The following is a 17228-nucleotide window of genomic DNA, read 5'->3' on the forward strand; positions in this document are numbered from 1 at the left end:
GCTACATTTAATAATGTTATAACATAAACAGAATGCCTCCAATGCTCATGAAGCTCTTGCGTAAGGAACCTTAGGAAGAGACATCATCGTCTCGTTCCATCGCCTTCAGCATTACTAAGACATCTTGAATTAGAAGGGATGGCTGTAGAGAACTCCCACGCCCCCGTTCAAAATGAATCTCGTTTTTTAATGAGGATACGGATAATCTTTAAGGTTATGTAACCTTGGTAAGCACCAGAGGACTGAAAAGAACTCATTTACATGTGTAAATCACTTGACTCCGGTTGTACATCATTTTGCCAATATTATCCGAAACAAATAAGGATATTTCAAGGCTTTCTTAAATAAAAGTCATTAAATAGAAACTTTATATCTTCGGCATTCATAAACCATTCATTAAGTAAATAATGAATTATCTTTATTCAAAGTAATTAGTTACCTTATTTATAGTAGGTCTGTTGCCAATATTGGCCTCTTTTGTATTTTCTTTATATACAGAAGAATGAATAAACATCTATCTAATTATCTATCTATCTCTCTATCTATCTATCTATCTATCTATTTACCTATCCATCATTGCCCGGCCTTGCCGAAAAGATGATGAGCCTGAGTCCTACAACACCTTTATAATGTAGGAAATTATCAGTTACTTTACATCCGGTGTGCGTGTTCATGTATGCATGTCAGTGAATGAATTTCCCCACACAGGTCTGCCCAAATCTGACGAGTAATAATGAAAAACTTAATACATAATAACATCTCTCTATTTCTTAATCCATCATTGTCAGACAGATTATCAAACCTGACTCAATACCCAGTCGCTAAGATGTCTAGAGAGTCATTCTCTCTATACTAAGAGAAAATAATGAACTCATTCTCTATAACCAGGGTTAGAAAATGTTGAAACGTCAGAGAGGAAAAAGTCTGTACGAAAACCGATATCCCGCTGAGTAAGTTATTCTCCCGTTCCCTCCCTCGTCAAAGGCAATCGAGAATGATCCACCACCAGGTCTGGAGGGGATCTGAAACACTCGAATAATTGATCTGTTACGAAATGGGAGTTTATCAACGGGGCGTCATCTGAGCATGAGGTGAAAATTAATGTCAATAGGTTTTCTTATTTTTCTTCGAAAAGGGGAATCGTCTTTGACGTCACTTGGGAGATGCATAACTTGATAGAAAATCACGAGAATTTTACATCTGAGTGAAATATTCTTCAGCTTCCAAAGAGCTTAAAATAATCATCTTTTTTTTTTTCTTAAGAAATTTATAAATATCGAAAAACGCCCAATTTCTTTACCAATCTTTTTTTCATCACAACTTGGAAGCAGGTAAAACATTCGATTCAAATTATTTTCTGTCTTAGATAAATCATTTCTGAATCTATTCTTTTCTATGTCAAAAAATAACTGATGTTTTTTCACAATTTTCTGCCAGTACTGTATTAATTTTTGTTTCTCGAGTAGTTATGTGCTTACGTTCTTAAGTAATATATTCCGAGATAAGGCTGTTATGAGATATATGAATAATAATGTAGCAATCAGTTATGGGAATCCTTATCAAACACGTGCCATGAGAAAAATAATTGAAACTCAGTATATGAAATCCATCATTGTGTTACTTCGATTAGTTATCTCCCCATGCTATATTTTTATAAAAGAAATTAATTGAAAGCGGTAAAATACATCATGTTCCATTTCGCAAAATATCTAGTATTAGGAAATCATAATTTCTAATTCATAAGAGGAAAATTAATATTCGACAGATTGTTTATTTCAGCAATAAAGTGACGGGAGTTTCCTGATTAAACCTTGGTTTCTCAAATAAAACTTTTAAACGCAGGAATGTGTCAGTCCGAAACAGCGGCTTCCTTCTTGAGGATCCAAATCTTTAAAGCACTGTCCCTACAGGAATAGAAGAGCTATTGTTAGAAGCGCTATAAAACTGAACGCTAATCTGCAAGGCAGATCACAGCTCTAGGCCCTAATGGAAAACCTCTCAATAGTAGCATCGCCAATAAAATTAAACCTTTACTATCAACACATGCAAAGATAATTACAGCATGGGTTACCCTATGGAAACGGGCGTCATTTCACGTGTATACGTATTTCACAAGCAACTTTAAATGCTAAAACATTAGGGACTGAAGTAAAATCATGCATAGGATCCTTTTGAACATAAGACCTTTGCTAAGCCATTTTAACGTAAAGAGGCCTTGCGCCGTATCTAAAGATTGGGAACACGTTATGGATTAGTAATCAAGAGCAGAAATTAACGGTTGAAAATAAAGCGTTATACATCTGAGATTTGTTTTTCGATAAATGTATAAGTTACAAGTATTTTTTTGCAATATTTATTGAACATTAAATATAGTGTTATACTTTTCAAAAATTAAATCGTAGGGTATCAGTGAGATTTTTAACAATTTAGTCTTTTAAAAAATGAAAAGATCCTTTCAGTCTTCAAACACATTGTGTTATCTATCCACATCCTTAAATTTATAACCACTCAAAAGAATTCTACGTGTGATTTCTCCCAACTTGTCGTATCGTCTTATTTCTGGAGGATAGCGTGTGAAGTTCCAGATTGCGTTCTTTATGGCACAATTTCTCACTGAATAACTGCAATTAATTCACAACAAAAAAATTATAATAAAACCAACAATAGAAAAGCCTGGATATGTATGGTGAAGGTAATTCCTTTCGTATTTAATTCATGTACACTCCATGACGTTGACTTCTGATCCAGAATGCAATGACATTTTAGCATTTTATGAGAGAGAAAGGGGATGGGGTCTGAAGTTTAATTTGATGACGTTGTATCAAGTCATTTCATAATAAACGAACGAGCAAGGACAAGAAATGTATGGTAAAAACAAGCAGGTCATTTGAGTATGGGATCATTTTAACACTTACTAATGATTTCTGACTTTCCTTAGCAGGTAATAAGAATTTTGTAGTCACAGTTACAATTGCGATTCTCTACTGGTCATGCGGATTATCTCATTTCAAGCAATGGTCTCAAAAAACTTCAGGAATAAGATACAAAAGAACACAATACAGTCTGCATTTGAAAGTAGAAAGTTTTATTTTACAGTCAAAGACTTTAAAAACTGACTTAAGCCGCCTGGCAAAAAAAAAAAAAAAGGCAAATGAAAATCGGATGCAGGAAGGACTAAGTGAACAACCCAATACGTTACGACGAGCGCGAATAGCGCCCTCTTAGGAAGATGCAAGGTTAAGGCAGCGATGAACAAAGCTTGTAACCTAGATCTTGCTTGTAACGAGGAAGCTTTAGAAAACGAACTCTGAAGGTGGAAGGCTAATCACGGTGGCAAATTGCTCTCTGAAGCCTAACAATCGGCACGCTGGTAAAAACAAGGACTGCACCCGTGGATAACTGGACAGTCTTCTCATTATGTCTCTCCTTTAAATTCTAGGAAATAAGTTACACTGTATTATGTATATATATATATATATATATATATATATATATATATATATATATATATATATATATATATATATATATATATATATATATATATATATATATATATATATATATATAGTTCAGTCATAACAAAAATTCTCTTAAGGCATACTGTCCTCAGAAGCGATCTTTTATCTGATTATGATCTGTTATTTACATTTTCTCTTATAATACAAATACAAAAATAATCATGAAATGCCGGCTAACAGATGAGTTAGGGAAAATTTTAAAGGAGTAAAATAACTGTTATTCCAATATATCATGAAATAGAATTTCAAAGTGTTTTTGTTCAAAGAAATATGAGTGTTATTTGCCTTCAACTGATCTTTAAATGCCAGACTGATATATATATATATATATATATATATATATATATATATATATATATATATATATATATATATATATATATATATATATATATATATAGAGAGAGAGAGAGAGAGAGAGAGAGAGAGAGAGAGAGAGAGAGAGAGAGAGGTGACGAATTAATTCACCCACAGAATGCCATATTGTTTTCATAACATTAATTATTCTCTTCACGGAAACTAAACACTTTTCATTCCAAATTCCCGTTTATTGTTCAGAATCAATATAGTGTTAAAATACTGATGATTTTTGTTATTTGGCTCTAAAACAAGCGCTCTTTTGAGCCTAAAGCGGAAAGATAACTCTGAGAAATCGATAAGACAAGGAATTTTGTATTCCAGCTGGAAGTCGCGATTTCAAAGGCTTGTATTATAATGAACTTTCTTGTGATTAAATTATTTAAGTTAGGTCCTCTATTTAGACGCGCTTTTCTGAGCAAAGGAGAAAATTATATAATGATAGTGAAAGCTTCTCACGATTTCTGATTTATGGTTAATGAGGGTTAATCCCCGTTACGTAGGAACACGTGTGCATTAGACATTACTCCGACATCTCAGCCCACCTGAACAATGTATCTCAGAACAGCAGACGTTGACGTGTGTGTATAGTTTATTTCTATTTTTATTGTCGAAGATGCACCTTTCGTAATTATACACGGGAAGGGAAGCAGAGAATATTTTCTCATTTTCCCATAGGCAAGTGAAACTTTTAACTAGAAGATAGATGAAACATTGTAATACGCAAACTGCATCTTACGACTGTTTTGCCTATTTCAGACTTCTTTCTTGGAGTCTGGCACTTTATAAATTGTCTCCTGACGCAAAGTAAAAATTCTGGCTTTTTATGAAAGTGTTTTTCTCAAAAAAACTATTGGTCTTCCCAATAGAAATTCTGCAAAAGTTTTAATCTTTGAAAATGAGTGTAACTGCTTTTCCGTTTCGAATGAATAACGAATATGTCACAGTTAAAAAAAAAAAAAAAAAAGTCCAAAGTGCCAGAGAACGGAATGAAGCCCTTTTCTGCTTTAACTCCAAATGGTTCATATTACTAACGTCGCAAAGATTCTTAAAATTTTTTCTCGTTCCTCTAAATCAGAAGAAGTGTGGCATTGCCATAAGACAGTCTGAAAGAAACTAGAACTTCTGATAAGCATCTCATTTAAAAAAAGATAAATCACATGCCGAATATTTCGAAACAACGTTTTATCTCTCGTTTTGCAATGTTCATTACTTTTTATATTTATTGATAATGCCTTTAACAAACATTGCCTAGATATTTGAAATCAACCAGATTTTTCTAATAAAATATTAAAATTACGTAAGTTTTTCTAGTAAAATCTATGTTACGTAATTTTAATTTTTTTAATACACTGTGATACATATTGTCAATATTTTTAAGATAAAAACTATGGTACCTATTTCCCAGTCGCGCTAATTGTCTAAGAGTCTCTGAGGTCATATCATAGCGAAATGAAATAAAAAAAAAAAAATTAAAAATATAAATAAATAAGATAGAAATCTTACGTAGCAGAGAAGACGTTGGGGAAACTGATCATGAACAACAAGACTGACTGCAGAGAACACAACCCGGACTACTCAGCCCCATCTGCAGTAGTTTGATGACTTCTTTCTAATGAACATCCGGTTATTGCTTGTTGACACAGCCAAAGTACCTCGTAAAGAAAAAAAATGCCGGCATCATCGTAACATATTTATATAATATTACTCCCCTGCAGGTCGTTGCCCTTACGTAAGGGCTCTTTGGTGCAAGCCTAGTAAAGTGTCTCTCCTTTGTGTGTGTTTTGTAACAAAGTTTGCTTTTATTATTTTAGTAGAAATGATAAGCGAAATTTTTAAACAAATTTATAGTATGGATAGATTTATGCTTGAATTGAATACCAAAATTTCAGTATTATAATTTTTTTCTTTTCTTCTAAGTATCGAAATGAATGCGAATCATTTCTTACGAGATGTTTGCTAAAAACTTGTGATATCCATGGATAATATCAAATACACACACATACATGCATACATACATCATTCAGTCCTTTTAAACTATATTCTTGACAAGTCTCCCATTTCCCTGTTGCTAAGATTATATAAAAACCAGCTAATGCACCATTTGTCAGGAAAAACAATATCTTAAAAAGGATGAAGTTTCAGCCATAATGGTTAGCAGACGTAATATTTACGGCACAAAAATTCATATCACCCACTTCAACCTGTCACTTTTTACTGATAACAGGTCGTAGCTTCACTAGTTAGCATTTTATAGTGGTGCCTTTATCGCATTATATGGATCCACCAGCAAGTCAAGGTTTTCAAGTAGGCGTACATATATAAGTTTAAGTCAAGTCAAGATACGAAAAACACGTTTTACAAGTAGGTCTAAATGATATAAATGATATACCAGCAAACCAAGGTACAAAAAAAAAAAAATGCATGCTTCAAGTAGGTCTACAAACTAAAAGCTCCTACTGTCATCTGATACATCTAAATCAGAGCACCAGTACGAATGAAGCGATGTTTTCCACCTTTCATATTGACTTTTATTTTGACTGAAAAAGACGATATAAAATAAGTTACTGGATTATCAAGTGTAACCGAGGATCCAGAAATAGACTTCTTGTTATTATATCGAAGGGTAAGCCCTTTAAAAGTATTCATAAGACTACAATACGTTTCTAATGACACTACATCATTAATTCGACAAGGAATTCTTCTATACTCTCTGAAGATGAATATCTCAGTAACTGAGTGTCCATTTCTGTTCTCGTCTACTGATATAAGATACTGAGTGTTTGATTTTAATCCCTTTTTATGATTTGCAGTCATAATCTTGGAATAATTATCATTCATATATATAATTCGGGTAAAATATTTGTCTGAACATAGAGTAATTTTCTGTTGTGTTAATATTAATAAAATCCCAAAGACAATCATTCTCAGCGTAATCTATGTTTCCCCTGTACATACAGGAGGCCATTTAATTAAACAAATTTTATAAAATATTAAGAACCTAGTCTTAAATACAGCTAAAATTAGAATAATATACTGACTTTTTTTATACATATAACCTTTTTCGTTAAATGGCTAGTCGGCTATCGAATGCATTGACACTTTCATAAACAATCTAGTCAGTAACAAGGAAACAAAATAGTAATCGAAAGTTCAAAATACGCAGAAGAACAAGTGAATAATGAGCAGTTGCTTATTTACAAGAAGTCAAATAAAAATTCAGTTCTATAATATATGAAATGTATTTATCATATATGAAACTATTACTTCAGTACCTGTCTTTCCCCCTACGATTTCTTTCCTTGCCTGATAATGATTCCAGTTATTTTAGAAATGTTCAGTGATTTCACATATTGAGGATGACTTAGATTTGGATTCCATGTCCATTATGGCAATGGTCGAAATTCGATCAACATGTAGAACCTGTCCTACAGTACATTATTACAGCAAATGGCTGGCAATCATATGGAAAGTTTATATCTACATGAAGCACTTATTCAAGTTTTTTTTTTTTTAGGTATAATATAATTGACAAATCTAGCTACAATGCCAGTTAATACGATGCCTCGCTTTTCAATAAAAAGTATTCAACTTTACTGGTGAAAAGTACCATCTATCGGTTCCTGGATAACCATTTCCAACCGGCTTCTTGGGCATTCTCTCTTTGGCTGTCCATAAGGTCGCTCTGCCGTTACTTTTATGCCTCATAGCAGACCTTACCGGATTTTTCTTTAAAGCGACAGGAAAACGACCGTAAAATATTTGCATAGTTAATAACTGCACCCGGTAATGAGTCATTTCTGCCAGATGGTTACTCAAAATGTGGTTTCTTCGTTTTGATAAATACTATGCCCCGTAGGGGGTTACCGCCATCAGTGCACATCATGCGGTGTACTGTAGGCATTACTTAAGATTCTTTGCTGCAACCCCTTTCGTTCCTTTTACTGTACCTCCTTTCGTATTCTCTTTCTTCCATCTTGCTTTCCACCCTTTCCTAACAATTGATTCATAATGCAACTGTGAGTTTTTCCTCCTGTTATACCTTTCAAACCATATACTGTCTTTTTCCGTTTCAGCACTGGATGACCTCATAGGTCGCAGTGCTTGGCCTTTCGCCTAAATTCTATATTCAATTCAATTCAATTCGATAAGTAATATAGTGGATAAATTTTGTAGTGTAATATTGCTAAGGTCGCAAATGCCTTGATGAGAAAAAAATTATAAAAAAAAAAACTCCAAGTAGCTAAATGGTGAAAACAAAAACGGGATTTGGGCTTTTGTTATTGTGTGTGCACTGACATGTTGGAAGACTTAAACTGTAAAGTGGCTCGTAAGAAATAAGCCAGCTTTCCTCAACAAGATGTTTCCCAGAAGTATAAACATTAGAACTTTAATGAAGACAGATGTTTCATTAACCTGACCCTTTTAGACGGAGTAACGATAGATTCTGTTTGCAATAGGACCAACCTCGTTTAACATCCTCATGTCCTTATGAGAGGAAAATGAGTGATTACCAAGGCGAATGGGTTAAACTGTCAACATTCAACGTTAGTTATACATTATCGGATATGATTATCATAGATCTTCTTTATAATTATAATATATATATATATATATATATATATATATATATATATATATATATATATATATATATATATATATATATATATATATATATATATATATATATATATATATATATATATATATATATATATATATATATATATATATATGTGTGTGTGTGTGTGTGTGTGTGTGTGTATGCGTGTGTAATTATATCTATTCAGTCATTTTAGGAAACAAGTTACTAAAACGTTCATCATTTGTTCGATTCTATTTGGACCAAAGGAAGGAAGAGTCCTAGATTTCCGTATTAACTGGTAATATAGTTAGATGTTTCAATTGGATTATGATTACAATAAACCCATAATTAATTCAACTTATGACAAAATTAACCATTATTTTCGAAAGCATATTTTTATACTAGCAATGAGCTTCTCTGATTTTTCCTCCATTATTAAATCTGTCAAATCCACTACAAATATTGCATTCATTTTACCTACGGAATAACCTACATCCAAAAGAAAATTCATATATCAGTTCCTATGGACGAACTGTACATAACTGCAAAAAAAAAAAAAAAAAAAAAAAAAACACGATATTAACATATGGTTTCATACTGCCCAGCCATTTAACTCTCAATACCATGTGAAATCGACACTTTAATACACTACGTAAAGGTGTGACAACAATGTCACACATTCATTCTATTCAAACTCACATAAGCAAAACCTGTCTCCCTTAATGGGAAACACCGCGACATTGAACATCCCATACTCATCCTTTTCATCCTCATCCTTTTCATTGGCAATCCTTTACCCAGGCTGGATTTTCACGGCATTTGGGCTGCCGTAAATTCTATTAACAGCCTTTTACATCCCTAAGTCGGATATACTGTAGGACTGGGTGACTTGCTTAGAGAGGACATTGGGTGGGAACTCACCTAGCTCAAGGAATCGCATTGGGAATTTTGTCCGTAGAGACAAAACCGTATCTATTAGCTTATATATATATATATATATATATATATATATATATATATATATATATATATATATATATATATATATATATATATATATATACATACATACACACACACACACATATATATATATATATATATATATATATATATATATATATATATATATATATATATATATATATATATATATATATATATATATATATATATATATATATATATATATATATATATATATATATATATGACACTATATTTGTACGCACTGTAAGAGTCGACAAACAAATATTCAGTTCAGAAGAAGCAGTATTTTCATTAATCACATAGTAACTCACACATCAGTTTTCTCAATGTGTATTAGCCCTTTTCGATGTGGTGTTACAGTATTCATTAAAAGTTTCGTTTTATATCAAAACATGTCGACGGAAGGGCATTTTATTATAAAGTACGCTTTATGAAAAAATTCCGAGTTTCTCCCAGTTTCTCCCCAAGAGTTAAAGTTGCCTACAATCTTCCAATTCCTCCCTTTCGTGTCCTGTTATGAACACTTATCATCATCGTTAGCATCATCATAATTTTTGCCATCCTAATTTTAACAAATGTATGGCAATGCTCAATGAAGAACAAGTATATCCTTATTAAAACCTGAATTTGAAATATGGTTAATGAAACATAACCAAGTTATCCAAAATGAGAGGGTAGTAATTCAAAACTGTTACCTAAACTAATCATATCCAAAAATATGAAACTGAGATAAAACATAACAGAAAGATAAATAGATAGAGAGAAGAGTCAAGCTGAGAGAAGCATTAGGGTAATTTCAGTCTTAATCATAAAAAAGGAGAGACTTAGTTATCTCCAGTGCTAATGTCCTAATTAGATCATACATTTTTAATGACTCTCAGAGTATGATGAATGTAATTAGATTTTGCCTTGGGGACCATTAAGGTAATTATCCGTGAGCAATAGACCAGAATATGAGTTCAAAAAAGGTAATAGAATCAGGTCCATTTCTGTTGCCATCATCATCCCGGCGTTTTGTTGAAGATGATTCTCGATATCAGCATTATTTCTATCAGCATTATTCCTATCATTTCTGCCTTATTTTCTGTTGGAATTCAGTTCATTGCCTGAGCTGCTTGACAAAACAAGGTTTCTAATAACACTGATTCCGATAGAAAGGGCAAATATCATTATTAATATTGTAATTGTCTTTATGGTGACTAAAAACAAAAGAGGTAGAACTCTTATAATAGGTCTGTGAGTTTAAAAAGCGTGCAGGTAAGGATGTGCATGTGTAGTCCACAGAGTTGAAAATATTTTTCACAATGATACCGAGGATAGTGATACTGATAAGAACAGTGGAAATATCATACAAAATCTGTGTTTTGGGAGCTTGATGCAAGACAAAATGAAAGCAGTAAGATGTGGAAGAGATAAGTAAATAAAACTGTTGATGAGGTAATGGACTTTCCTGGAAGCACCAGCCAGGTAAAAAGGAGATTATCTACGGGCAGGAAAAAAGATTTCCAAAGAATTTGACGGTAAAACATGAGACATGTATTAAAATTGAAGAGCAAAATTAAACAAACATTTTGCTGTTTCTTTTTCTGAAAATTTATGTTTCTTATGAATGTAATACAACGTTTTCTCATTTCTTTCAAGTGAAGGCATGCAACACTTAATTTGAAATCACATCTCTTATCCACATTTAATGACATTTTATTCTCGAGCAAAGCTAAATTTCTGGGGGGAAAAACCCATTTCTTATTGTTATCTATACTTAGAATGGGAAAATAACAGGAATTATTCTTTTTCACCTAAAAATGTCCTAATGGAATCTTAACCAAAAACTTAAAATTGATTATTAAAACACAAACCGATCAACAACATTATTATCGCCCATATTAAATTCTCTATCCATCGTCATCACTTCCCTAATTAAGTTGTTATTCCCCATCACATCTCGAGAGACGAAAGCTAAATAAGATTGACCTCTCAGAACCAATATGACCTTAACGCTTATCAGTAATTTAGCAGCGTCTCGTCCTTCCTCCACGCCGGACGGGATGGAGATATTCCATTATGGATCAGCCCTGGAAAGGGACGAAGCAGAAGAGGCAGAGAGGCCAAGCACCATGAGTGAAGGGGAGGCATCGATCTGAATGTGGTGATGTCCTTCACATCAGAGGCTTTTGCGGGACTTTTGTGCTTCACTCGAATGAAACTGAGGTTTAAAAGAGCGAGTATACCTTTTACTGCAGATATAGCCATACCACTGGTGAAAAATAAGAGACGGGGTGCAGGTCTGACTGGTTTCGACTTTGTTTCCAAGCCAATGACTTGGAAATAAAGTCGAAAACCAAAGGGACCTACAAATCTCTTATTTTTCACCTGTGGTAATAATGATAAATGAATCACGTACGAAAGTGATTATAATCATATATATATATATATATATATATATATATATATATATATATATATATATATATATATATATATATATATATATATATATATATATAGGCCCATAAAACACTATTTAAATATTGATATATATACTTATATGCCCCTGTTCACTATATAGAATATGGACAGGTGGAAAGCTTACAATGTTTATTATCTTGGTTTGGCCTTAATTAATGTTGTTTACGTTTCTTAAGAAGGAATTGATTTTGATTTTTGGCCTCAAATGTTTTGATGGATCTGATCCTTTAATCTTCTTCAAGAATAGGATTAAGATGTCAATAAATTCTTGACAGTTCAGATTTTAGTTTGATTGATGATAGCAGATTCAAGCATCTTTCTTTTGTCCCACAGCTACTCTTGAAAACCAACTCCGCCCCCAGTTAAAGAGTATTTCTAATATGTAGGAAAATTAAAACTTCGGACGTAGCGTTACTTTGTTTGTGCTCTGTTATTCTTTGAAGGAGGTTGGTTCCCTACATAGATGTCATGACAATTACTACAGGTATCTTGAAACTCCGAGAGAGAGAGAGAGAGATGGAGAGATAATGGAAAATGAGAGAGAGATTAGAACTGGAGAGTTGAGATCGATGGAAGCTTTATTTTGTTGTTGAAATCTATTTGACAGACAAATGAATTTCAACAAAATAAAGCTAAGTAAAACATCAAAAGGCCACCGGTTTTTCATCTTTCACAGGAAAGCATCATGAATGGAACAAAAAAAAAGAGAAATAAATACAATTATTTGGGCTAATGATATGATGACCTTCTTACAGATGTAACTGAAACTGGAGTGAAGCGTGTTGCGCAATCTGATCAATCAAACCAACAATAGAATCGGTTATTTTAAATAAATGAAAGCGAGGACAAAAAAATATAAGATTTCTTGAAAATTTTGTCTTTTTTTGTATAACCGATGATGCTGTTTTATACCAAGTGATCTGGTCTATAATATATTATATTAAAGTTAAATAGCTGTAAGATAATTTTCTATAATAATCGGAAATGTGTCATATATATATATATATATAATATATATAGTAACAAATATATATATATTATATATATATTATATGATATAAATATATATTATAAATATATATATATATAATATATATATATATATATATATATATATATATATATAATATAATACATACATATATACACACACATCATATATATATATATATATATATATATATATAAATACAAAGCTCGCGTGTTTCGTCATCTTGGTTTGGAAATTAATTATTTGTTTACATTTTTATGGCAATATTTTGATACCTCATGTTTTGATATGATCCTTTAGCTAAAAGAATAAATTTAAATCATAATTCTTTGAAGATTTTAGTGAAATGTTATCGAATGTCAAGTCCCAAGAAGCGACGACTTCCACTGAAAAATCTAACACTTGAAATTTAATTTTGTTTACATGAAGGAGGTTGGGTTTCCTGGGTACGAGCTATGAGAGAGAGAGAGAGAGAGAGAGAGAGAGAGAGAGAGAGAGAGAGAGAGAGAGATGAATGGACGACCCAGATGAGTTTATTTCTCAGAAACTAAGGAAGTATTGTGATTTCATCTTACACAGGAAAGCATAATGAATGGAATGCCTCGAAAAAGAGAAATAAATACAATTATTTGGGCTAATGATATGATGACCTTACAGATGTAACTAAAAGCAAGCGTTTGCGCAGATGAGAGAATCAGTTATTTTGAGTAAATGAAAGAGAAGACGAAAAAAAAAAATAAGATTTCTTGAAAATGTTTATCTTTTATAACCGATGATACTGTTTTATACAAATTCTGGTCTATAATGATTATATTAAAGTTACGGCTGTAAGGTAATTATAATAATCGAAATATGTTTTCAGTAATATAACAGATTAGTAACAAATTATTCTTACACAGTTACGATGATCAAAATGGATTCTTAAATATAACTTGCTAAGAGTACTGTCGAATAAATAGAAATAAAAAAAAACTCAGTGCTTCTACTTTATCATTACATTTAGCGTAATGAGATGTGAGAATAATGTTGCACTTGGAAGGGAGTGTTATTAGCTCTTCAGACGGTCTTTAAGCGCTTCAACTAACTTTTGTCTAACTCGAGACCTACTCTTCTTAATTTCCCCCGAGTAATACATTAATACTCTTATGATTTAATGAATTCGTCATTAATTTACGATAATTATCAAGACGATCTCTGCACAGACATACTTATCTATTTAGCTACCTATCTATATATATATATATGTGTGTGTTTGTGTGTGTGTGTGTTTGTATGTGTGTATGTGTGTGATTGTGTACTGCGGGTGTGTGTTTTCCAGTAAGGGATGAGTAACACTGACCAACGGGAGGCTCAAGATGGCAATTATTAGGCCTCGAGAAAAGGGAGTCCTCTTGCGTTTGTGCCTTCTCTTATAAGCTTTCATTGAATAAAAGCCAAAAAGTTTTGGTGGGACAGATATTGTACGAAATTTGAAATAGGCTTCGTCTTTCACTGATATAGCCATGGAGAGTTTCGGTAGCTTCGTAATGTTGGTATGGAAAGTGTTGGGCTTTCTTAACGTTGTGTGGAATGATCTAACATCATTTGGACACAAGGCAAAAAAAAAAAAAAATTAAATTCTTGCAAGAAATAAGGCCAGAAAAAAAACTAATTTTGTAATATAAATTCATAGGAAGACAAAATGCGCTTTCAACAGTGTGTTTATTCGAAGCCAAAACAAATAGATGCACATCATCCGCTTAGAAATATTTCGAGAGTAAAAACTTTATGGCTTTCAGAGTTCATGCCTTTCACATAAGTTGATCATGATCAAAGCGAAGTGGATGAGTCTTTAATCTCAGAGGATCCTGCACACGTTCCTAGTCCTTTCATTTTCGTGCATCTCGACATGCTGCCTCTGAGTATACTATTGCCATGGCTAGGATGAAGTCTTTTCGCTACAGAGCAGTATAATATCGCAGACAAATAATTCCCAAGTTGAGGAAACGCCCATCTTCGTAAATTAAAAGCTTTGCTCGCATTTGCCTCAGAAACGTAGTTATTGCATTATTTATGAAGAGGCGGATTCGTTATATTTCCTGGGTTGCAACATTTCATAATTTTAATTCCGTTAATTCAGGAGGCGTCCCACGAAAGGATCAGAAACAGGACATTCCTCTCTAAGGGCAAGGAGTGTTCTTGACCCCTGTCCGTTAATTTCATGAAAGGACTGGTATTTATTTTTCTGTGGTTGCTGGGATTACGCGCGTGAATCCTTGCTGTTATATTCATATTAATTTTACAGAGAATGAAACCCTTCAATCTTATTCACTCCCACATTTTGCTTTATAAATTCTTAAATGCGAAATTATAAACGTTTTACTTGTGGGTCTCAAACATTAGTATATGTGTAAGAAAAGTATCCTTTCCGATAGCATCAATAATACAATGAATAATGGTCAAATAGATGCAGAGGGTACCACAACAACACATATTATTATTATTATTATTATTATTATTATTATTATTATTATTATTATTATTATTAGTAATGCTTACAGTAGAGCAGTGGTTCCTAACCCCATGGTTGCGACCCCAATGATGAGGGTCGCGTGACTATTTGCGAGGGCCGCTGGAGGGTTTGAAAAATAATAATAATTATTCACAGCTGGTCACATTTTGATTTTGAGTAATGCAGCTGATTTACTTCAGTAGGACAGCGTGAAGATTCTCCTGGACACATACTTTCAAAAGAAGCGCGCTATAAAGCACCCACACTCATGCGCTGCCCACAGTACGATTAGCTTTCGTGTAAAACACTTTTTCAACATATCTCTGCGAAGTAGGACTTACAAGTCTTGCTACAATCAAGACTAAAGCAAGAAACCGGCTGGATCCCCAACGGGACTTGCGGTGTGCTCTAACAATGAATGTAAAACCCAAGTTTGAGAACCTCGTTCACAAAATGAAGGAAAGGGAAAGGTTCTCTTCCGTAAGAAACTTCCTTAATTATTCTAAGTAAAAATAAAGTAGGGCCAGATGGAAGGTGGAAACTCTGTCTCCATCGGAACTATCGAGACCCACCTGAGGGTAGAATAAAGATTCTTCGACTGCTATCGAGTGGCCTTAATCAGTAAACTTCTCTCTCTCTCTCTCTCTCTCTCTCTCTCTCTCTCTCTCTCTCTCTCTCTCTCTCTCTCTCTCTCATCGAGTGGCCTCACTCAATAAACCTCTCTCTCTCTCTTTCTCTAATTTTCACTGCTTGCCAAAAGGAATCGCCTTTAGCAAATTTTATACATTCATAACTAAGCAAAGCTCATTTATAAATACTTTGTCTTCCTATGTTAAAAAATTGTTTGTGATAATATACATTGCAAATTCTAAGGGCACCCTGCGGCTAACAAATGAACCTACTGTACATATTTGGTGAGCGATTTAGTGAATTTCAGAAAATGTTTGGGTAGATACAACTTAGAAGGATCACAGCATATATCCTTGGGTCGACCTTGCAGCCAGGGATACGAACGTTAGCAAACAGTGAAAAGAACAAACCGAGCAAAAAATGTATCCTACGTTGTTTTTATAAGGATGAAATTATAGTTTGGAATGTTGTTTTTATTTCTTTGACAGTGCCTCGAAATAGATGCATGTTTTATCTAAAATAAATTGTGATGTTTTATTATTTTGTTGGTCACCTGGACACCTCTGTTGCGGTTCCAGAAATTTGATTCAGTACCAGAAACTTGCCGTGAATGTTCTTGCGAACTTTTAGTTTCAGATATATGTTCGGCAGTCATCAATATTTAAACAAGTTTTAGTACAGTCGTCGCCTTTATAAATATTCAGTTTTTATTTCGCCTTGCTGTGAAAGCACAACAGTTTCTGGGTAACGATCCTTGGTACCTGGTGGTCACCCCTAGCTGTATGGAACTGTTAGGAGAACGATGATAAAATCGTTAAAATCAACTATTCAACCTCTTCTATAAAATTACTTTCGTCAAATAAGGTTTGAATGTGAATGATTTTCATTCATTGTAAAGTTTTGCGGTATTCCTTCCTAAGTACAAGCATAAACGCAGATTTTACTACCCTGTAGTTGTTAGAGATTATGTCATATATATATATATATATATATATATATATATATATATATATATATATATATATATATATATATATATATATATATATATATATATATATATATATATATATATATATATATATATACTGTATATATATGCGAAATGTTTTCACTAAATTTGCCCTTGTTTCGAGAAGAACCAAGTGAATGCATTATAAGTTTCTGTCGGGGTGGAATGCCGCTCTGCGGTTA

This window comes from Macrobrachium rosenbergii, chromosome 7 (genome assembly GCF_040412425.1).
Source record: "Macrobrachium rosenbergii isolate ZJJX-2024 chromosome 7, ASM4041242v1, whole genome shotgun sequence".
Taxonomy (NCBI): domain Eukaryota; kingdom Metazoa; phylum Arthropoda; class Malacostraca; order Decapoda; family Palaemonidae; genus Macrobrachium; species Macrobrachium rosenbergii.